Raw genomic sequence first — 25,831 nt, forward strand, 5'->3', positions numbered from 1 at the left:
AGAGGGCGCAATTCTTGTCCGATTTGACTGAAACTTTGCATGTGGTGTTTTGGTATCACTTCTAACAACTGCGTTAAGTGTGGTTCAAATCGGTCCTTGTTTTGATATAGCTGTCATATAAACAGATCTTGGGTCTTGACTTCTTGAACCTCTAGAGGGAGCAAATTTTGTCCAAATTTGACTGAAATTTAGCAGGTAGTGTTTTGGTATATTTTCCTATAACTGTGATTCAAATCGGTTCATAATCTGGTATAGCTGTCATATAAACCGATCCTGAGCCTCTGAGGGCGCACTTCTCATACGATTTGTGAGAAAATTTGTACAACAGCTTCTCTCATGACCTTCAACATACGTGTTTTATATGGTCTGAATCGATCAATAGCTTGATACAGCTCCCATATAAATCGATCTCCCGATTTTGCTTCTTGAGCCACTACAAGGCGCAATTCTTATCCGGATGATCTGAAATACTACACAATAGCATATTCTTATTCAATATTCTTTGTTTGCCTAAAAAGAGATAATGCTCATAGAACTTGACAAATGCGATCCATGGTGGAGGGTATAAAAGATTCGGCCCGGACGAACATAGCACGCTCTTACTTGTTAAAATATAACACTTGCATATTTTCTATATATTTTTAATTGGGCCAACTAAAGAATTAATTGGAAATTGAGATTCCATTGCAGGATATTGTCCTGCTTTAGTATAGCAAAAAACATTTAAAAGTCAGCAAAAGTGTGTTGTTGCTAGAGATATTTGAATGAAATTGGAAATTTTAAAATTTTTTTAATTGGATCAATTAACAAATCAATTAGAAATGAAAAAATGCAGTCAATCTTTTAATTGGATTAGTTAAAAAATTAATTAAAAATTTCAATAATTTTTTTAAATTGAATATGCAACTTTTTTAACTAAATTTTTTTTTTCAATCACCCCTTTCAAAAGCTGTGATTGGCATGATCATTTTCGTGGTTGAAGCATTTTCAATTAAAACATTAATTGCATCAAAAAATTTCGTGATTGAAACCGATTTTTATTTTTTCTGTGTAAGATAGGAATTGCACCATCCAGAGGTTCCAGAGTTATAATCAGAAGATCAGTTTATATGGTGGCTAGATAAGGTTATGGAGTCACAGTTGAAGGTATTGTGCAAAATTTCAACACAATCACATGGGAATGGGGCTCTCTAAGATCTCGAGAAGTAAAATCGGAAGATCAGTTTATGTCTTATGCTATATTAGGTTAAAATCCGATTCAGACTATACTAAAGTTAGAAATTGTGGTTACTACATCCTAATACCCTAATAAGTATTAGGATGTAGTAACCTGTAAGTAAGTGTAGTAAGTAATAGTAAACCGGGCGAGTTACATATGTGGGAGCTACATTTAAATCATGACCGATTTTCATAGCCATTGTCTTTGAACTAAACAAACACGAACGCCACCTTGTTTACAAAAAAAGCGACAGACGGAAAAACGGTACATAAGGGATACGCGTTTAGACGGACATGGTTAAGCCGAATCAGGAGGAATTTCTCAGTCAAACTGCACATTTTATTATCACAGCCACAGTAGTGATGTAGGGTATATATGGTGTTTTTATAATAAATTCCATATAAATGTGTACTTAGTTCACCAATTTCATGTAAGAACTAAAAATACTCCACCGAATTCCTCACAAATCATTACATCCAACTTAGGACTTCTTGTCGTCACGGGTTATCGTTAGTCGGTCGTCATAATATTTAAAATTTTGTTTTTCGGGATCAAAAGGAAAATTTTGGAACACAAATCTGGAAATCGGTTTATATGGGAGCTACATCAGCTAAATCGGTTTATATGGGAGCTTAATCGGTTTATATGGGAGCTAAATTGGTTTATATGGGAGCTATTGTCAGAAATACTGCCGAAATTCTTATACATATAAATGAGCATTCCTCAAAAAAAAAATCCTCCGACCCAAATGTCAATTTATGTCTTTCACGAACCTAATTTGTGTTGAGAACGGCCTTGAATCAAATTCTAATGCTTTAACACATTTATTTTTTTATTTATTTGCCAACATTCCCAACGACAAATAGCTCAAAAATGCAGTTGAAATACGAAAAGGCTCCAGAGACACCCAATGCATGACGTGAAGCTAACGAAAAGAGCAAATGGATGAAGTTTTGACGCCATTTTTCGATTTAATGGTGTCAGCTGGTTCCTTTGATTTGTATTTCAAAGAGAAAAGTAGAATCCAAATGAAAAAATGGGCAGCAATTACTCGACCCTGTTCCTTAATGGAATGTTCGTGGACAAATTTGCACTTACGGCATATCGTTCCTAATGAACAAATAGTGATGGACTACAGTTGAACATACAAAGCCTCTCTGAGCAAGATACTGCCGAAAAAAAACTTATCATACAGGGCTCACGTACACTCAACAGAAATATACAGCAGTAAAAATCCCGCCGAAGAATTGCACTTGAACAAGAGCTGCGATTCCGGAGTTTATGGCATACTTTAATTATTAATTAGGGAGTTCAGACTAGAAGACAAGGCCATTTCTAAATTCTTTGGCCCCTGATTCTTTAGCATAACTCTACGCTAATACAACGGCATTATATCAATGAAAAATTCTCCAAATGAGTTTGATCGCAGACAAAAATGTCCAGTTAAACAGCTCCAAAATGCAAGTCGGAAAATCAGATAAATCAGGTTATGAATTAACAAGTAAAAGCGTGCTAAGTTCGGCCGGGCCGAATCTTATATACCCTCCACCATGGATCGCATTTGTCGAGTTCTTTTCCCGGCATCTCTTTTTAGGCAAAAAAAGGTAATAAGAAAAGATTTGCTCTGCTATTAGAGCGATATCAAGATATGGTCCGGTTTGGACCACAATTAAATTATATGTTAGAGACCTGTGTAAAATGTCAGCCAATTCGAATAAGAATTGCGCCCTTTGTGGGCTCAAGAAGTAAAATAGAGAGATCGATTTATATGGGAGCTGTATCGGGCTATATACTGATTCAGACCATAATAAACATGTATGTTAATGGCCATGAGAGAATCCGTCGTACAAAATTTCAGGCAAATCGGATAATAATTGCGACCTATAGAGGCTCAAGAAGTCAAGATCCCAGATCGGTTTATATGGCAGCTATATCAGGTTATGAACCGATCTGAACCATATTTGGCACAGTTGTTGGATATCATAACAAAATACTAAGTGCCAAAATTCATTCAAATTGGATAAGAATTGCGCCCTCTAGAGGCTCAAGAAATCAAGACCCCAGATCGGTTTATATGACAGCTATATAAGGTTATGGACCGATTTGATCCATACTTAGCACAGTTATTGGATATCGTAACAAAACATGTCGTGCAAAATTTCATTCCAATCGGATAAGAATTGCGCACACTAGAGGCTCAAGAAGTCAAAACCCAAGATCGGTGTATATGGCAGCTATATCAGGTTATGGACCGATTTGAACCATACTTGGCACAGTTGTTCGATATAATAACAAAACACGTCGTGCAAAATTTCATTCCAATCGGATAAGAATTGCGCACTCTAGAGGCTCAAGAAGTCAAGACCCAAGATCGGTTTATATGGCAGCTATATCAAAACATGGACCGATATGGCCCATTTACAATACCAACCGACCTACACTAATAAGAAGTATTTGTGCAAAATTTCAAGCGGCTAGCTTTACTCCTTCGGAAGTTAGCGTGCTTTCGACAGACAGACGGACGGACGGACGGACGGACGGACGGACGGACGGACGGACGGACGGACGGACGGACGGACGGACGGACGGACGGACGGACAGACGGACGGACATGGCTAGATCGACATAAAATTTTACGACGATCAAGAATATATATACTTTATGGGGTCTCAGACGAATATTTCGAGTAGTTACAATCAGAATGACGAAATTAGTATACCCCCCATCTTATGGTGGAGGGTATAATAAACATAGATTTATTTGGGAACTGATTATATCTTAAAGCGACTCGAACTACATTCGGCAAGAATGCCGTAACAGAACTGAAATTTAATAAGAATTGGGCTCTCCAGAGTCGTAAATCGTAGTATTTGTTTATATTGTATAGTATAAACATAGACAAAGGACATCTCTAGACTTCGAAACTCAAAATTTCAATGAAATAACTCAAAAGTTCTCCGTTCTATGTCGCCCGGGTTGCTTGCATATAAACGACTGAGAATTTGACATTTCTGTTAGAGCTTTTTTGAAAATATTGTTATAAGTCTATAGATTTCATTTGTCTATGGGATAAATCCATTCTAGGAAGTATACATATACAAATTAATGTTCACAATTCTCAAGTTATGCGATAGTTTTTCATTTGCAAAGTAAAAATAAGAAAAACTATATACATACATATTAAATTGTTATCGTTATACAAAACCCATTATAACTTTTATTTAATCAATTTCAATGGTAAAAGGAAAATGCAATTATAACTTCAACAAATACACGTAACATTAAATCCAATTGCGACATAAAAGATGAAAAGAAAAGATCCTTTTTGTAGTATGGTATTGTCAACAAATCCTTTGCACTAGTGCTATTTGAATGTCATACTCTGAACAAAAAATTGTCAATAAAAGAACCCAAATTGAACTTGAAAACAATGAAAGAAAAGCCTTAAAGCGGATTTTCGAGATATGTCTTCTGTGTGTGACACCCCCATTGTTTTCGAGAATGCACCAAGAAAATGGCAAGTGCAAATGCGTCAAATGTTCTCCAACAGATACGCATATACATATGCATTTGAACAGATGTCACATGCATGTTACATGAGACACTTGAGTTAAGCCAATGTAGGCGAGGACTGCAATTCGACGAAAATAATTTGCAGGACATTACAAAATATTTTAGAACTTAATAGACAATCAGCAGATGCTCGTCCATCCATCCACTTGATATATACATAAATGAATAAATTATTTATATAATTAATGGACATTATGCGATGGAAGGACCTCCTTTTTTATGACGACATTAAACGGCATGCCGCATAGCAACACACCACTACGAAGAGAAGTTTACGTATCTCGCCAGAATTAGTGAGGGTATAATCACCGCTGAAAATATTTCTGATGTTTTCGCTGTATTTGAAGCGAGGCTTTAGGTGTCATCGGCTGACATCTGCACCACGGTGGCCTCCTTATTATAACATAAAACCAACAAATTGAATGTCAGTTGACAATGGCCAAGCTTTCTTGTAGGCGGTTGATTTGGCATAATTTTTTTCAGTCCTATATTGCGATGGTCAGTAAAAAATAGCTGTTTGTGGGGTATTTTGGGAAAGGGGTAGAGCCCCAAAAATCGGTCCCGAAAGTGGGTATCAATTCTTGCTCTTCCCCCCAAAACCTTTTATTAAAGCCCCACATTGACATGGTCGGTAAATATGCCCGATTTAGAGTTGTTTGGGGAGTGCGAGTACACTAAGCCCTGAAAATATATCAGCAACGTGCTTTATTCTTATATATTTAAACGCCATATTGGCATTGGCCTCAATATTGGATATCAAATTCGTTTTCTAATCTCAAATACCATTCACTTAAATCCCTTAATGAAAAAGCCAGCAAATAAGTCCGGTTTGGGGTATGGCCCTAAAAACTATTAATATCGAGCTCCATAGTCTTGAAGACCCAAATTGTCTTGGTGAGCAAAAACGTCCTACTTGGGGGTTGTTATGGTGGTGGGACGTCCCCTAGACAGGTCTACTTATACCCATCACTTGAGCTCCATTTTTCCATAGTCGGCAAACGTAACCGGTTTGAGGGGTGTTTTGGAGGATGGGGCGGCCACTCAGCGACTTGGCTTTGAAAATATATATCAGATTCGTGTTCTACTCTAAAATACCTCTTATTTGAGCCTCATATTGCAATGGTCAGCAAATACTTCCTATTTGGGTGGTGTTATGAGGGTGGGGTGGCCCCATAGACACTTTTCCAGAACATTGATATCAGATTCGTGCTTTACTTCCAAAGACCTTTCATTTGAGCCCCATACTGCTTTGGTCGTAAATGTTCTCGGGGATGGGCGGCCCCTCAAACACTTGGTCCCACATTTGGATATCAGATTCGTGTTTTACACTCAAATACCTTTTATTAAAGTCCCATATTGCCATGGTCAGTAAATAAGTCATGTTTGGGGAACCCCGAAACTTTGTCCCAAATTTGGATATCAGACTCGTATTTTCTTCGCAAATACCTTTCATTTGAGTACCATATTGCCATGGTCGGTAAATATGTCCGATTTAGGCGTGTTTTGGGGGTTGGGGTGGTTCCTCAAACACTTGGTCCGAAAATTGGTTATCAGATACGTTTTCTAATCCTTTAATTTGAGCCCCATATTGTCGTGATTGGTTAATATATATATTTGGTAGGTTTTGGGGTGGGGCGCCCACCCTAGGTACCCCGTCTGAAATTTGAATACCAAATTTTTGTGTGTAGGTTACTATAAGAGAGCACACAAAATTTCGCTTAAATCGCACCACACATCTCAGAGATCTGGAGTTTCTGAAAAATAGAGACATTTTCAGATATCAAAAAATATATAGTACCCTATTTTCACCACGGGATCATTATGCACCATCAGTGAAAATTTCAAGAAAATCGGTTCAGCCGTTTCTGAGTCAATAGGGAGCACACCAACTAACAAACACAAATTGATTTTTATACCCTCCACCATAGGATGGGGGTATATTAATTTTGTCATTCTGTTTGTAACACCTCGAAAAATGCGTCTAAGACCCCCTAAAGTATATATATTCCTGATCGTCGTGACATTTTAAGTCGAATTAGCCATGTCCGTCCGTCTGTCCGTCCGTCTGTCTGTCGGACGGACGGACAGGCAGTCGTATCACTTCCAACATTTATAAGGATTTTGTAAGTAGTACGAAATTCCTAACATAAATTTATTTAACGAGGTAACTTTTTAGTTTTTTGAGCGCACAACAATCCGATTGCTGGCTTAGGTGTATGTCCATAGCGGCACGGGGCGGATTAATATCCGCGCCCTCTTTTCAACCTAACCTAACCACTATAGGTTGGCGTCATTTTGCCTGTTACACATCGAAATCCATATTGCTGACCCTTAAAATTAAATATATAGATGATATGCGTCCCTGTTAAACAGTTTTGGTTTAAAATATAGCTAAAGATATAAGTTTGCCAATTTTATATCTTCAAATACTTAGTGGTGGATACACTTGTATCGCGAATTTAGTATTTTATAAAACAAAGTTATTCATGAATATTTATCTTCCCTGCGAATGACAGAGGCGTCAACCTCAATCAACTTGGTTATTAAGAAACTCTTTAGGGCGACTGTGTACGCTATAGTTAAGAGGAAAGGCGACTTATGCCCATGTACCACTGGGAATCAGTGAAACTGTCGGAAGGACGATGAAAAAACTCTAGGGAGAACCGGATTGTTAAAAAACGAGAGAGTGTAAAAGTTGACGAACAAAGATTTCAGTACAACTATGGGACACATAGCACAACGGGCACACTAATATAGAATAGGTGCTGCAAATGACAGCGTAATTGGGGTAGACGATAATACTCTGAAGCATTTTCTATCCCAACAACGGGCTTTTGTGACTAACAAATACTGACACACGGGTGTGGACCATTTAAGAGCAAACCAGGACAGACCGTCTGTTTTAAAATAAAAACAATTTGTTCAACAAAACGTTTTTATACCCTCCATCATAGATGGGGGTACACTTTTTTCTTATTCCGTTTGTAACACATCGAAATATTAATCTGAGACCCAACAAAGTACATATATTCTTGATGGTCTTGACATTCGAAGTCGATTTAGCCATGTCCGTCCGTCTGTCAAAAGCACGCTAATTTTCGAAGGAATAAAGCTAGGCCCTTGATATTTTACACAAACACTTCAAATTAGTGCAGGTCAGTTGGGAATGTAAATGGGCCATATCGCTCCATATTTCGATATAACTGCCATATAAACCAATTACTATCCGATTTGGCTGAAATTTTGTCTGAGGTGTTTTGTTATGGCTTCCAACAACTGTGCCAAGTGGGCTCTAAATCGATTCACAACCTGATATGGTTCCCATATAAACCGATCTTCCGATTATACTTCTTGAGCCTCTAGAGGATGCAATTCTTATTCCGATTTGGCTGAAATTTATCACAAGGACTTCTATTATGATCTCCAATATCCGAACCAAGTATGGTCCGAATCGGTCCATAACCTGATGTAGCTCCAATTGCATAGCAAATCTTTTCCATTATCCCTTGTTTACCTATAGCTAGATACCAGGCCAAGAACTTGACAAATTCCATCCATGGTGGAGGGTATACAAGAATGGGCCGGCCGAACTTACCACGCTTTTACTTGTTTTTTGTTATGTTCTGACCACACAATCTCCGAATGCGACTCTGTCACGTGGCATACAGTCCGTCCACAGGGAGAAACTCAGTTGGACCCTCGTGCGGTTCAGGGCGGTGACAGCGGACCCATCTCCTCGCTAAATGCCTTCCCAATATTCAGAAAGTTCGAGAGACGTCCCGACTTCTCACACCATTTCGTGGGGGCCATCTCCTCCAACATGCCCTTGAGATATGCCAAAGATAAACCGTAGAGAAAACTTTATTTGCTTACATGACGATTCATTTGTGTGACGAATTGAGGAGTTGCCATATTTACTGGAGGTTTTTTGCATAGGCATAATAAAGTATTACATACATCCTTATAATTGATACTCTGACATATGACAACATTATTTTGCCAGTAGAAAACAAAATTTTCTGGCAAAAATATCGATAAACAAGTAAAAGCGTGCTAAGTTCGGCCGGGCCGAATCTTGTATACCCTCCACCATGGATCGCATTTGTCGAGTTCTTTTCCCGGCATCTCTTCTTAGGCAAAAAAAGGATATAAGAAAAGATTTGCTCAGCTATAGAGCGATATCAAGATATGGTCCGGATCGGACCACAATTGAATTATATGTTGGAGACCTGTGTAAAATGTCAGTAAATTCGAATAACAATTGCGCCCTTTGGGGGATCAAGAAGTAAAATAGAGAGATCGATTTATATGGGAGCTGTGTCAGGCTATAGACCGATTCAGACCATAATAAACACGTGTGTGGATGGTCATGAGAGGATCCATCGTACAAAATTTCAGGCAAATTGGATAATAATTGCAATCTCTAGAGGTTCAAGAAGGTTTCACGATACCAGATCGGTTTATATGGCATCTATATCAGGTTATGAACCGATTTGAACCATACTTAGGACAGTTGTTGGATACCATAAACAAATACTTAATGCAAAATTATATTCAATCCGAATACGAATTGCGCCCTCTTTTGGCTCAAGAAGTCAAGATTCAAGATCAGTGTATATGGACCGATTTGAACCTAACTTAGCACAGTTATTGGAAGTCATGGCGGAACATGTTGTGCAAGTCATAATAAAACACGTCTTGCAAAATTTCAGCCAAATCGAATAGGAATTGCGCCCTCTAGAAGCTCAAGAAGGCAAGTCCCCAGATCGGTTTATATGACAGCTATATCAGATAATAGACCGATTTGAACCATACTTGGCACAGTTTTTGGATACTATAACAAAATACTTAGTGCAAAATTTTATTCAAACCGGATACGAATTGCGCCCTCTATTGGCTCAAGAAGATAAGATTAAAGATCGGTGTATATGGCAGCTATATCAGCTTATGGACCGATTTGAACCTAACTTAGCACAGTTATTGGATGTCATGGCGGAACATGTCGTGAAAGTCATAATAAAACACGTCTTGCAAAATTTCAGCCAAATCGGATAGGAATTGCGCCCTCTAGAAGCTCAAGAAGGCAAGTTCCCAGATCGGTTTATATGACAGCTATATCAGGTTATAGACCGATTTGAACCATACTTGGCACAGTTGTTGGATACTAAAGGGTGATTTTTTTGAGGTTAGGATTTTCATGCATTAGTATTTGACAGATCACGTGGGATTTCAGACATGGTGTCAAAGAGAAAGATGCTCAGTATGCTTTGACATTTCATCATGAATAGACTTACTAACGAGCAACGCTTGCAAATCATTGAATTTTATTACCAAAATCAGTGTTCGGTTCGAAATGTGTTCATTCACCGTTCAGCGATGAGGCTCATTTCTGGTTGAATGGCTACGTAAATAAGCAAAATTGCCGCATTTGGAGTGAAGAGCAACCAGAAGCCGTTCAAGAACTGCCCATGCATCCCGAAAAATGCACTGTTTGGTGTGGTTTGTACGCTGGTGGAATTATTGGACCGTATTTTTTCAAAGATGCTGTTGGACGCAACGTTACGGTGAATGAACACATTTCGAACCGAACACTGATTTTGGTAATAAAATTCAATGATTTGCAAGCGTTGCTCGTTAGTAAGTCTATTCATGATGAAATGTCAAAGCATACTGAGCATCTTTCTCTTTGACACCATGTCTGAAATCCCACGTGATCTGTCAAATACTAATGCATGAAAATCCTAACCTCAAAAAAATCACCCTTTATAACAAAATACTTAGTGCAAAATTTTATTCAAACCGGATACGAATTGCGCCCTCTATTGGCTCAAGAAGATAAGATTAAAGATCGGTTTATATGGCAGCTATATCAGGTTATGAACCGATTTAAACCTAACTTAGCACAGTTATTGGAAGTCATGGCGAAACATGTCGTGCAAAATTTCATTCCAATAGGATAAGAATTGCGCACTCTAGAGGTTCAAGAAGTTAAGACCCAAGATCGGTTTTTATGACAGCTATATCAGGTTATGGACCGATTTGAAGCATACTTAGCACAGTTGTTGAATATCATAACAAAACATGTCGTGCAAAATTTCATTCCAATCAGATAAGAATTGCGCACTCTAGAGGTTCAAGAAGTCAAGATCGGTTTATATGGCAGCTATATAAAAACATGAACCGATATGGCCCACTTACAATCCCAATCGACCTACACTAATAAGAAGTATTTGTGCAAACAGATAGACAGACGGACGGACGGACATGGTTAGATCGACATAAAATGTCATGACGATCAAGAATATATATACTTTATGGGATTTCAGACGAATATTTCCAGTACTTACAAACAGAATGACGAAATTAGTATACCCCCATCCTATGGTGGAGGGTATAAAAACCTACGACAAAGTGATGAGCAGGCCAGAATTGAAAAAACCAATGCACTCAATATTCTTATTTTACAAACGTTTATATTTTAGAGTGAAACCACAATAAATCAAACACGCTTGAAAAATGTACCGAACATCATTATGAGTGAAAATCGAATGATATATATGCATGAGAGTTATATCTAAATTTGAACCGATTTTTATAAAAATTAATTCATGGGCGCCCCGGTAGCGGAGTTGGTAGCGTATTTGGCTTACCAGTCGTTCGTGGTTGTCGCAGGGGTCGTGATACGATTCCCGCCAGAAGCCTTGGTCTGTCGCTACTGTGGTATCACAATGGACTTAAAACAATTGTCAAAGTGAGTCAGTAAAGGACAGCCACTCTTATCTAACCTAACCTATTAAAATTCATAGCATTTGTCCTTCATAGCATTTTTTTTTTGAGCTATAAAGAGGTATGTGGAAATTGATTGGATGGAAAATGCGATCTTTATCTTGATTGCTTAAAAACGGCAAACGATATAGAAAGGATACACCACAGCAGTGATGTATGTGTGTTTTTACATGGGCATGTTAAATACGAGTACGGCTACATCGGACTATATCCTGATATAGCCCCCATATAGGACGATCTCCCGATTTAGCGCCTCAGGCTCGTAAAAACACCATTTATTACCCGATTTTGTAGGAATTTGGCACAATGATTCGTGTTAATATTCCCGACATCTGTACTGTATATGCTCCAAATCGGTCTATATCTTAATATGACCCCCACATAGACCGATCTTCTAATTTAAGGTCTTTGGCCTGTAAAATCTGAATTTATTACCTGATTGGCTGAAATTTTTACCCGATTTTGCTGAAATTAAGTACATTGTGCTATGTTAAACCCCTCAATTTCTCCCCGAATATTATGCTGATCGGATCACATATGCCATATATATCGATCTCCCGTCATACGGCATTGAACCCATATAAGCCCCCTTTATTATCCGATTTTGTTGAAATTTGGAAGAGTGATTTGTGACGAATTGGCTCCAACTCGGACCAAATTTCGATATAGCTGCTGCAGGTTCATAATGGTGCATTTTCCGCAATTGAATGTTTCGGTCCATAGAACCAATCGCCGCAGAAAGAATATGGCCATCGGTCATTTAAAGGCGCCGATAACTCGCCTTCTGATATGAAGTGTCACAAGCACTGAGTCTTTATGCCGGTGCCGCCCGACTTTTCATGCTTAACGAGCTGATGTTAAAATATACCCGAGGTGGTAGGTATTCAATGTTCGGCCCGGCATTTTTACATGTTTTAATTTTTTGCTTGTATGCGATGGGGAGGAGACTTATTCCTCTGTAGTTGGCACATTCCGTCTTGTTTCCTTTCTTGTGTACGGGACATAGTATGCTGAGGTTCCAATCATCGGGTATGCGTTCTTCTAGTCAGATTGCGCAGATAAGCTGATGCATATGCCTTATCAGCGTGTCGTGTAGGGTCTTAAATAGTTCAGCGGGTAACCCATCAGCTCCTGCTGCCTTGTTGTTCTTTAGTCGGGTTACTGCTACTTGGACCTCATTCTGACTAGGAGGTAAACATTCTATACCATCATCAAGGATTGGTTCTGCGGTATCCTCTTCGCCGCCAACATCGGACACTAGCAGTTGGGTAAAATGTTCTTTCCATATCCTCAGCATGTTGTCTGTGTCAGTTATCAGATTTCTATGGAGTGGGTCAGTTGGGTCAGTCGAGTGGAGTACGCCGCTGCCAATTGTTGTGTTTGCAGCTTTTCAATGTCCAGCTTCCGTGCAGTGTCAGATCGCACTTTCCTTGACATGTTCAAATGGGTGGGAACCTTTGCTGCAATACGGTAATGATCCGAATCTATATTCGCTTCACGGATCGATCGTACATCTAACACGATGGATGAGTGCCTTCCATCTATCACAACGTGATCAATTTGGTTTCTCGTGTTTTGATCGGGTGACAGCCATGTGGCTTTGTGAATATTTTTATGTTGAAATCTGGTGCTACTAACTACCATGTTTTTGCCGCGGCGAAATCTATCAGCCTCAACCCATTACTGAACATTATCTTGTGGAGGCAAAACTTTCCGACTGTTGAACCAAAAATGTCTTCCTTCCCTATTTTTGCATTAAAATCTCCCAGAACGATTTTAATATCATGGGCGGGGCAGCGGTCATATTCTCTCTCTAGGCGCTCGTAGAAAATATCTTTGGTCTGCTCGTCTTTGTCTTCCGTCGGGGCATGGGCACAAATAAGGCTGATGTTGAAGAATTTGTCTTTTATGCGGATTGTGGCTAGCCTCTCATCCACCGGAGTAAAGCTGGATACAAGGTGTTTCAGTCTCCGACTAACCACAAATCCGCAGCCAAATTCATGCCTCGTGTTATAGTATAGTTCGTCACCGTTTGGTGTTGTAGTGACGCCATTCCCAGTCCATCGCACTTCCTGTAGGGCGGTTATATCTGCCTTGTACTTCTCTAATACATCCGCCAGCGCGTATACTGCACCTTCTCTATAAAGAGTGCGGACATTCCAGGTGCAGATCCGCAAATCATGGTCCTTTTTTCGTTTGCGTGGGTCATCAACGTTGTGGGGTAAGTTTTTATTATTCCTTTGTTTTTCATAGTAGTTCTATGTTTTCCGGGGGCGGGTTACTGGCCCAGCGCCCCAACCGCATGGGTTTTGTGGGATTGCATGTATCCCTCGTTGTGGCGAGCCGCTTGCTCCAAGATCCGATGCTCGCCGCCCCTAACCTGGGAACAGACGCTGATGTTGGCCATTGGTTATTTGAAGGCGCCAATTACTCCCCTTGTCATCTCGAGTATCATTGGCACTCAGCATTTAATTAAGAGCCAGTGCCACCTGACACCTCACTGAGACTCTCCTCTCGAAAATCGCTGACTGCCCGCGGCCGCATTTGCAGCTACTCTGCATAAAAACGGAGCTTTCCACCATCCGCAACCTGTGGACGCGCCCGGTAGCTTTCAGCTAAGCTTTACGTGATAACGATGGGCACCACACAAGTCGGAGCTCAAAGTTCCAGCCTGTGTGGCACTCATAGTCATCCCGTTTTGGATCTATGTTACTAAATTCACTGTCATAGAAATGTACGTTTGGGTCAGGAAAGATAATTACCGTCTCTGCTCCCAGGATTGTTATCCAGGGGCAACATAATAATAATTAACCATAAAATAAGGAACGCAATAAGAAAGAATTTTCAGTCGTTGTATAATTAAGTTTGAATAGCATATACATTTGGAAATTAATTTTAAATAATGGTAATAATAATAGTGTTATTTTACCTCAATAATTTGCCAAAGCTTAAGATAACTGTTTTACTATTAACAGGTTCTTTAAATAATATTACTTTTATACCTGTTGTCATCAACACGACCAGGATCATCCCGAAAAAATTTTGGAGCATCGGTGTTGAAGACTTTAACATATTAAAAGTCCCCTATAGTGTAAGTGGAATAGATTATTTAATTTTGGCGTATCGGTGTTGGAGACTTTTACATACACTAATCCTCTTATAGTGTAAGTGGATTAGATTATTTTCACCTTTTTAAGATTCAATGCGGACTTAAATATCTTGTAATTATATGGTGTTAAATTTTCTTGGACAAAGAATGTGATCAACCATGCCAAGGCCATTATCACGGAGGATTAATTGGCTTTTATGTTCTTGATTACGTAGACCGATTGCATTTTGACAACAATTACATCATCTGTTCTGTATGAAGTGGGGCGATTGCGTATTTTTTTAGTCTGTAGATGTTTAGCATAGACTGCGGAGCATTGTGAAGGTTACGGCATAGATTGTAAATTCTGAGTCAGAGTTAAACTGATTAGAATTGTTGATAAATTGTTTAGAAAAATATTAAACATGTTAAAAAGATTAAAAATGATTAGAAATCGAAGATTTAAACTGTTTTTCGTTACTTAAAGTTTGGATATTATTGGGAAGAGTATTCCAGAGGCGTATTGCACTGATAAAAAAAAACTGTTGCTATGCGATATTGGTGTCGTATTTGAATCACTTACGTGCCTCTACTAGAATTAGCATAACGAAGTATAGCAGACAAATAAGACGGCTTATTTGTGTATATTATTTTGTGCAGTGCCAGCAGCGAACGTATTTTAAGGTATGCATCGGAAGTGACTCCATAAAACTGTTGTCAAAGTCCGATATATGGTCTCTCCTAAGCAAACCAAAAACATATCGAGAAACATCAGTAAAGGCAACATGTAATTTATTTTTAAGAACTGTATCACAATTTGAAAAAGAAAAAATCACAAGAATATAAAAGTTTTGGCAGGAAATATGTTTTTGCCAAGAGCATTCTGATTTCTATGGGAGTATACGAGCGACTCATATATAAGGTCCTTAATACACCATACGTCTTGGCAACTGCCGAGTTAATATGATTCGCCCATGGTAATTTCTCATCAAAAACTATGCCAAGATTACTCGCTGAGGTCACCATTTCAATTGCAGAACGATCAATTACAATATTAATATATAGCGGCAATATTGTGCGATTTCTGGAAATGCCTACGCATTTTGACTTCGAGGGATTCAATAGAAGGCCATTCGCATTCGCCCACGCATTAATATTGTCAAGGTCGTTATTCAGACGAACTATGGTATCATTTATTTTCTCAGCTGACGTGCTTATATACAGTTGAACATCATCGGCATACATATGTATACTACAACTCTGCAACTGTTTGGGAAGGTCATTGCTGTGTGAAGAAAGAAGGAGAAACTGGAAGGCATATAGAATTACGATTTCCAACTGATACAAATTGGCTACAATTAGAAAGATAGGAATGAATCAGATTTGTTGAAGATTCCAAAAATTTTAAAAAAATTTTAAGTTTGAGACAGAGAATTTTGGGGTCAACAGAGTCAAACGCCTTAGAATGATCTAAAAGAACCAGAAAAGTGATTTTATTGCGGTCAATATTACTTCTTATATCTTTAATAACTTTCAAAAGTGCAGTAGTGCATCTGTGCTTCGGCCGGAATCCTGATTGGAGGTTGGTTAAAAGTGAGTTATTCGCAATATGTTGCGAAATTTGTTTGTTCAAAAGGTGTCCAAATATCTTCGAAATATATGGAAGTATGGTTATAGGTCTAAATTCTTGATTATTTTTCGGTACCGGGACAACTCTTACCTGTTTCAAGGATTGTGGAAAGCAGCTCCTTAAAATAATATTCTTAAAGAAGTAACAAATGTAACGCAGAATATGGGGAAATATTATTTTTAAAAATTTAGGATCAATTAGATCAGATCCTACAGCATTAGATTTATTTGATTTGTGTCCGAAATCAAAAAGCTGATTCGGAGTAATATCATTGTCAATATTACTTAATACATTCCCATAAAAGATAACACTGGGCCTTGGTAGAAATATATTTAAAAAGCTTTCACTAATTGCATCCAAATCCACGTTACCATCAACTGCTGTATTATCGCCCCCTGTTTCAATTGACTTATTATGCCTCCAGGTATCTTTTGTGTTTAAAAGAAGTTACTAGATTCATTGCGCATTTGTAAGCATTATGAAATTCAAGTATCCTAAAACGTTTCCAACGGGAGTATAGATGATTTGTTCTTTCAGTTAGTGCTTTAACTTTGTTATTGAACCATGGGCTTCCACTACTCAGTTTTTGTCCTTATTGGGACACATTTTTCAAATAAATAATTTATATTTTGCTGAAAAAACTTTGCCTATTCATCAACAGAGAACATGGTATAGAGCTCAACAGATCCAATCTTCCGCAATAGCAAGTTGTAGTCAATGTTCTTAAAATCTTGGAATACCGAATGTTAAAAAAATAAGTCATGCTTCGAAAATAAGGGTGCCGACAACAGATCATAAAGTTCCACATCAGATCTTGAACTTACAATAACTAAGTCGTTAAGAATTTCTGTTGTGGTTGAATAGTGCGTAGGAGTGTTGGAATTAACAATATTTACCAATGAGTACAATATCACTGTAAGGAGGTATAATTTCTCCAAGGTTTTCTAGGAAGACATCGTATTTTACCCTTTTACTATGTCGGTATACTACACCAACTAGTAGCATCCTTCGCATACATGTTAATTCCGTTAAAATATATTCCACTTTCTCCTCAGAACGCGAAGCATCAATAAATTTGCACGCAACTCCTTGCCTTATGTACACCCCCACTTCTGTCTCGATCCGATCTAAAAATTTTGTAGGCATTCACCGATAGCACCTTATTCCCATAATTCTTCAAGAACCATGTTTCAGAGACCGCAATAAGCCAATGCCAGAGTTCTGAAATATGTAGCGGAATTTATACATTTTATTTCCAAGGCTTTGGGCATTAATATGCACAATTCTCAGTCCCGACATTTGCAAAAAAATAATAGCAACATGGGCAAAGGAAATTGCTCTAAAATTGCTTTAAAAATATAAGTTTAGGGTGGTGTTTAAATTTGAATCTCGTATTTATTCAAAATCACACTTTGGTTCATTTACCTCTAACACAGAGCAAATTATACGTGTGCTTCAAGGGATGTTTCAAACTCGCATGTGTGCGTTTTGTGTTAACAAGTCTTTGTTGGCAATTAAAACTTCTAACATTGCGTTATTATTCCAACGACGTACTTTGGGATGGTGGTGCACTTTTGATGTGTTCACGTGTACCGAGTGGAGCGTTTAAACGTGTACTCATGTCTACTTAACATTAAATTGCTCTTATTTACGTGTTGTTATACCTTCACGTACATCCACTGAATTGGATGTGCAGCAGTAGCTGCTGTTGTCCTTGCCTGAAGCGAGACGCCAATACAACAAGCAATGCCACCTAACAACCTACCTACTGTTGACATGACAATCTCATATGTACATCACTTTTAGTGGATACTCCAAGCGAGTATTAGAAAAATCTCTGAATTTTTAAACGCCAAGATAAACCATTTCTTTTCGTTCAAGGTTTTAGGCAATGCAACCGCCGCCTTCTTCATGTATTTGACACACAGAACCCACAAACACACAGTCAAAATGAAGTGTGTACCATATAAAAGTCAAGATTCTCTTTTCTCCGTTTTCTTTTATGAAATTAATTATCTAAACAATATGCAATAGAATGCTTATTGGATTTGTCTATTTTTACAAAACGTTTTACGATATCAAAACATTTCATGATATTGAAATATTTTATGAAATTAAAAAAAAAACGATATTAAAGCTTACTACGGACAAGATAGTCATTTCAAAAAGAATGTCAAAAGTATTTTTATTTGTTTATTTGCTTATTTTTTCAACACATCAATGATACATCTTCTAAAGGATGATTTTTTAGCTATTGTCTTTCTAGCAACACTGGTTTAAACAGCTCACGCACGTTTCATGTTTTGTTTCATTGTCAAACATCTTCAGTATCTTCAGAATCGTCCTACAAACGAACAACGCTTGCAAATTAATGAATTTTATCAAAATGCGTGCTCTGTTAAAAAAGTTCCTCGCGCGCTTATTCCCTTTTATGGACGAAGCTAATTTTTGGATAAATGGGTACGTAAATAAGCAGAATTGTCGATTTTGGAGTGAAGATCAGCCAGAAGCATTGCAAGAGCTACCAATGCATCCAGAAAAAATCACAGTTTGGTTCATTGAACCGTACTTCTTCAAAGATGATGCGGATCGTAACGTAACTGTGAATAGTGAGCGCTACCGTGAGATGATATCCAACTTTTAATACCCACCACCGAAGGATGGGTGTTTATTCATTATGTTATTCTGTTTGCAACACATCGAAATATCCATTTCCGACCCTATAAAGTATATATATTCTTGATCGTCGTAAAAATCTAAGACAATCTAGCCATGTCTGTCCGTCTGTCTGTTGAAATCACGCTACAGTCTTTAAAAATAGAGATATTGAGCTCAAACTTTGCACAGATTCTTTTTTGTCTATAAGCAAGTTAAGTTCGAAGATGGGCTATATCGGACTATATCTTGATATAGCCCCCATATAGACCGATTCGCCGATTTAGGGTTATTTTATTTATTATCCGATTTCGCTGAAATTTGGGACAGTGAGTTGCGTTGGGCCCCTCGACATCCTTTTTCAATTTAGCCCAGATCGGTCCAGATTTGAATATAACTGCCATATAGACCGATCTCTTGATTTAAGATCTTGGGGCCCATAAAAGGCGCACTTCTGGCGATTTCAACGAAATTTGGGACAGTGCGTTGTGTTAGGCCTTTCGACATCGCTCTTCGATTTGGCCCAGATCGGTGCAGATTTGGATATAGCTACCATACAGACCGATCTTTCTCTTCGAATCCGAATCTTCCCAAAATTTTGTACACGACGACTTCCACAATATCCATAAAGTTTAATCGAAATCGGTTCAGATTTGAATGTAGCTCCCATCTATATGTTCGTCACATTTTGGGTAATTTTTTGTCATTTGTCAACCTTAATTATTACATATTGAATGTATGTGATTTGCTAGAAATTTGATAGAGTAATGTTAATAACCTATCTGAATACATCTGCCGAGGTTCATTAAAATTGGTTCAGAATTAGATATAGCTTCACTTTTTTATTTATAGGGTAGGTGTAGGGTATTATAAAGTCGGCACCGACCGACTTTTGCCTTTCCTTACTGGTTTTATCTGATTTTGACAAAATTTTGCATTTGATGTTCCGTTATTACTACCAATATACATTTGGGTGGGTCAATGTGTTGCGGGTGCCAAAAGCCTAATCTACGATAAATTCTAAAAGCTCGGATGTCAACTACCTTGCCGGCTGAACATCATGTATGCCTACTCCCAAACTTGTTTGTTACTTCGTACAGCTGAAATATTTAGAAATGTTACTAAAGTAAATGGTAAACTTCTGTTTTCCGATCACTTTCTATATTTTTTTTAGATGATGTAAATAATTTTTATTTTTATGAGAATTCATTATAATTTAAAGGGTGATTTTTTTGAGGTTAGGATTTTCATGCATTAGTATTTGACAGATCACGTGGGATTTCAGACATGGTGTCAAAGAGAAAGATGCTCAGTATGCTTTGACATTTCATCATGAATAGACTTACTAACGAGCAACGCTTGCAAATCATTGAATTTTATTACCAAAATCAGTGTTCGGTTCGAAATGTGTTCATTCACCGTTCAGCGATGAGGCTCATTTCTGGTTGAATGGCTACGTAAATAAGCAAAATTGCCGCATTTGGAGTGAAGAGCAACCAGAAGCCGTTCAAGAACTGCCCATGCATCCCGAAAAATGCACTGTTTGGTGTGGTTTGTACGCTGGTGGAATCATTGGACCGTATTTTTTCAAAGATGCTGTTGGACGCAACGTTACGGTGAATGAACACATTTCGAACCGAACACTGATTTTGGTAATAAAATTCAATGATTTGCAAGCGTTGCTCGTTAGTAAGTCTATTCATGATGAAATGTCAAAGCATACTGAGCATCTTTCTCTTTGACACCATGTCTGAAATCCCACGTGATCTGTCAAATACTAATGCATGAAAATCCTAACCTCAAAAAAATCACCCTTTACATAATCCATATGTAATTCAATTTGTCTGTCAGATGAAATGCATTTCACTCTGAAGATTGCAGCGTGATTAAAATTGTTTTAGAATATACGTTTATATCCCATTAGATTCTTTTTATGTCGACTAATATATAAAAAATCTAAATTTTCTACTTACGGTATATGAATGGTTCAAGGCTTTCGCTTGTTTGATCTGAAAAAAAAGATGAACGTAATTTGAAATTAGTAAAATGTCTTTACAATAAAATACACGGTAATATCTTAAGGCACCATTACATTGTGTGACTGTTTTATAAAGAATCGTGTAAAGAAAACTGTTGCGTCAATTAGTCAGTTCGTTTGTAGTTGAGATATGGATTACCAAACAGAGGTTAGCATGTCTGCCTAGACGCTGAACGCCTAGGTTCGAATCCTGTCGAGACCATCAGAAAAAATTGTCAACGGTGGTTTTCCCCTCATAATGCTGGCAACATTTGTGAGGTACTTTGGCACGTCGCACTGCGGCACGCCGTTCGGACTCGGCTAAAAAAAGGAGGATCCTTAACATTAAGCTTAAAACTTAAATCGGACTGCACTCATTGATATGTGAGAAGCTTGCCCCTGTTCCTTAGTGAAATGTTCATGGGCAAAATGTGCATTTACATTTGCAAACCCATAAAATATATAACAATAAATTCTTAATTGAAGCGTTTTTTGTACATGGACATGACAATATTGTACAAAATACAGTGTTCTTATTATTATAGGCGCTACCGCTAACATCACCATTCCCCTGGTAACGACTCGAAATATTGGTCTACCACGCTATTACTGATCGCCATGGCATTTTAAGTCCGTCTAGACCTGTCCTTAAATTCGTCTATTTGTAGAAAGCACTCCCACATTTAAAGCCGTAAAGCTAGCCACTGCACAAAAACTTATTGATGAAGGTAGGTTGCATTTTTTTGTCCTATAAATTTTCTCCTACAAACGAAAGGTGAGTTAACTTTTTTATACCCTACACCACTATCCAGAAGGAAATCAAAATAACTTTCTGATTCGATTGAGCTATGTCCGCCTGTCCATGTTAATTTGTGTACAAAGTACAGGTTGCAATATTTATCCGATCGTCTTAAAATTTGGTACAGGCATGTTTTTCGGTTCAGATTAAGATATAGCGCCCATATATATGTTCGCCCGATTTGCAGTAATATTGCAATAAAATGGTTATTTGTTAAATTTGGCAGTAAGGATTTTTTCTTGACTCTCGATGTAAATGGTGAATTTCATGAAAATCGGTTCGAATTTAGATATAGCTGTCATATATGTACATCGCCCGATTTCCACTCCAAGAGCCACTGCAAGCCCATTTTTTGATCAATCTTGACAAAATTTTACACAACGCATTCCCCGACGACTTTCACATTACCTGAGAATTTTGCTCGAAATCGGTTTAGAATTAGATATAGCTCCCATATATATGTTCGTTAGGTTTTGGGTAATTTGCATTAATGTTGTTATTTGTAAACCTTACAGTTTGAACATATTTGCTCAAAATTTATTACGGATTGTTTAACAACCCATCCGAAAACATCCGCCGAAGTCCATCAACATTGGTTCAGAATTGGATATAGCTCCCACATTGTACTTATATGGTACGTGTAGGGTATTATACAGTCGGCACCGCCCGACTTTTGCCCTTTCTTACTGGTCGTAAATAAGTTGTCGTCCAAGTCATCCGAATTTTTCCGATATCAACTCCGGAAAGTTTGAGTGTGATATTTTATAAAATATGTGTTTAAGTTTATATCTTGACATTCCAATTCAATACAACCAATAAAAAGCCGAAGATAAAAACAAAACAAGTGATTTAATATGTGTAAATTTTAGTAGAATCCATAGTCATGGGTAGCTAAGCATCGACATACTTAATGAGTTTTACATATCTTGTATATTAAGTTCAATTTGTGTTTGTTCCGTATAGACTCAAAAATGGCTGAACCTTGAAATTATCGCAGATTGTGTAGGTTGGTCTGGAAGGAAACATAGGCTATATAATTTTTTGATATCGGAAGGAGGGCGGACCCTCCCCCTTACCCCCAAAGTACTACCCAAAAATAAAAGTGGAGCGATCGGTACAATATGGGATTCAACTGAAAGGTATTCAAGAGTAGAGTACGAATTTCATAATAAAAGCTGGGTCCCAGTACCTGGGGGGGCGCCCCAGCTCCAAAACCCCTTAAAATAGGTTTATTTGACGCTCATGACCATATGGGACTCATGTGAAAGGTATTCGGGAGTAGATTACGAATATGGTCAGGAAGTAGGAATAGGCCTTATAATTTATTGATACTGGAAGGGGGCGGACCCTCCACCGTTACCCCAAAAACACCACCCAAAATCAAAAGTGGACCGATAAGAACAATATGTGTATCAAATGAAAAGTATACGGGAGTAAATAACGAATCTGGCATACAAATTCATGTCATCACAAAAACGCCTAAATGGACACATTAGCCAATCACGGATTTATGGGACTCAGTTTGTTTGTTCCGTATAGATTTAAAAACGGTAGAACCAATTTTCTCGAAATGTTCGAATATTGTGTAGGTTTGTCTGGAAGGAAACATAGGCGATATAATTTTTCGATATCGGAAGGGGGACGGACTCTCCCCCTCATGCCGAAAACAGCACTCAAAATCAAAAGTGAACCGATCGGGACAATATAAGTTTCATAAAAGGTATTGGAGAGCAAAATACGAATATGGTATTTAAATTTGAGTCAAAGAACCCAACGGTCCGCTCCAAACCTCAAAACTCCCCAAACAGACATACTGGATGTTCATGTCAATATGGGACTCAAATGAAAGGTATTCCGGAGAAGATTTCGAATCTGGCATACAAAATCGGATCGAAGTATAAGGGGTCACGCCACACCTCAAAAACGCTATAAGACCCATTATGACTATATGAGACTTGGCTGAACCGATTTTCTTAAATTTTTCATAGATTTTGTAGGTTGGTCTGCAAGGAAACATAGGCTATATAATTTTTTGATATCGGATGGGGCGGATCCTCCCCCTTAACCCAAAAACGTCACCTATATCCGAGGTCCGATTGGCACAATAAGGGCATCAAATGAAAGGTATTGGAGACCAGAAAATGAGGCTTTTAAAAAGGAGGCCCCTTATCGGCTTTAAAAAGGAGGCCCCTTATCATTGAGCTTAAAAAACTTGAATCGGACTGCACTCATTGATATGTGAGAAGTTTGCCCCTGTTCCTTAGTGGAATGTTCAAGGGCAAAATTTGCAAATTTGCAATTGTAGGACGCCCACCCCCAAAAACCCCCAAATGGGCATATTAGTCGACCATGGCTATATGGGACTCAAATGAAAGGTATTTTGGAGTAGATTACGAATATGACATTAAAATTTGCGTTAAAGTCTAGGTGGCGCTTTCCCCCCTAAAAATACGTCAAATGGGTCAATAGATCCATTATGACAATATGGGACTCAAATGAAAGGTATTGGGTTGCCCAAAAAGTAATTTCGGATTTTTTTAAAAGAAAGTAAATGCATTTTTAATAAAACTTACAATGAACTTTAATCAAATATACTTTTTTACACTTTTTTTCTAAAGCAAGCTAAAAGTAACAGCTGATAACTGACAGAAGAAAGAATGCAATTACAGAGTCACAAGCTGTGAAAAAATTTGTCGACGCCGACTATATGAAAAATCCGCAATTACTTTTTGGTCAACTCAATATATGAGAGTAGAAAACGAATTTGATATCCAATTTTGGAGCCAAGTGTTTAGGGGTACGCCCTAAAGCACCCCTAAACTAAACTTCATCTTCGACTATGGCAATATTGAGCTCTATTCAACGGTATTTTGGAATAAGGACGAATTCGATATCTATTTTCAATGAGAAGTGCCGGTGGCCACACCAGCCCTAAAACACCCTCCAAACGGTTCATATTTACAGACCATGGCAATATGGGGCTTAAATTAAAGGGATTTGGAAGTGCAGCACGAATTTGATATCCATATTTGAGTCGAAATGTCTGAGGTGCCATCCCTCCCCTAAAAAGCACTTCCCATTAGCCTAACTTTTAAAAACACCAGGAACCGAGCAGGGGCAATCTTCTTACACATCAATGAGTGCTTTCCGATTCAAGATTAAAATCAATGATAAGGATCCCTTTTTATAGCCGAGTCCAAACGGCGTCCCGCAGTGCGGCACCTTTTTGGGGAAAATTTTTTAAATAACCATGCATGGCATTATACCTCGCAAATGTCGCCAACATTAAGAGGGGATAACCACCGATTTCTCCGATGTTCTCTCCAGGATTCGAACGCATCCAGCGTCATAGGATACAATGGTAAAGACAAATGCAAATTTTGCCCATGAACATTCCACTAAGGATCAGGGGCAAACTTCTCACATTTCAATGAGTGCAGTCCGATTCAACTTTAAGTTCAAAGATAAGGGGACTCCTTTTTATAGCCGAGTCCGAACGGCGTGCCGCAGTGAGAGTTTGGAGAGAAGTTTTACCAGGCATAGTATTAAAGAAGGTGCAGCGGAGCGGGCCCGGTTCGGCTAGCGATTAATAAAAAAAGGTTTTGTTATTTTCCTCACTTTTTGCTTCATGGGCAAATATCACTTTTAAAAACCTCCTATCGATTGCAGGGACTTTAAAGCGGTTGGCATCAAATTCAATCATTTTACTTTTTACGTTCATCAAAAATTCATTACATCAGAAAGCGTTGAACCTTAACCGAAGAGAGGAGCTAAAATATTTAAAGAAATTATCACGCATTGATTGATTTTCTATTCGGCCGTCACATCGGTCATTTGCAACATTTGAGGCATTGGTACATTTGTTCTGAGCTGGTTCAGTGACCCATCGAACGCCCAAAAAGGAAATCCTAAAGGAAATCAAAATGCGTTAAGAGTAGACTTGTTTATGTATGAGTGAGTGTAATGCCATTCTTAAATAAATGTACACACACACACACACATCAAGCTCAGATAAATCGTCACCCCTTAAAAGAAAAAAAAAATTATATAAAAATGCCATTCAG

At 38.2% G+C, this 25,831-nt stretch overlaps 1 protein-coding gene across 1 annotated transcript in view; it reads right to left on the reverse strand.

Moving 5' to 3' along the window:
- The window catches only part of LOC106088760 (transient receptor potential cation channel trpm), a 572,136-nt gene that overhangs the window by 461,987 nt on the left and 84,318 nt on the right, over window positions 1-25,831 (reverse strand). Inside the window, exon 3 of the mRNA XM_059369571.1 lies at window positions 20,925-20,960. The gene's annotated coding sequence lies outside the window, so the exon portion shown is untranslated. The remainder of the gene's footprint in view (window positions 1-20,924; window positions 20,961-25,831) is intronic.

The sequence above is a fragment of the Stomoxys calcitrans genome, chromosome 5, assembly GCF_963082655.1.
Source record: "Stomoxys calcitrans chromosome 5, idStoCalc2.1, whole genome shotgun sequence".
Lineage (NCBI taxonomy): Eukaryota > Metazoa > Arthropoda > Insecta > Diptera > Muscidae > Stomoxys > Stomoxys calcitrans.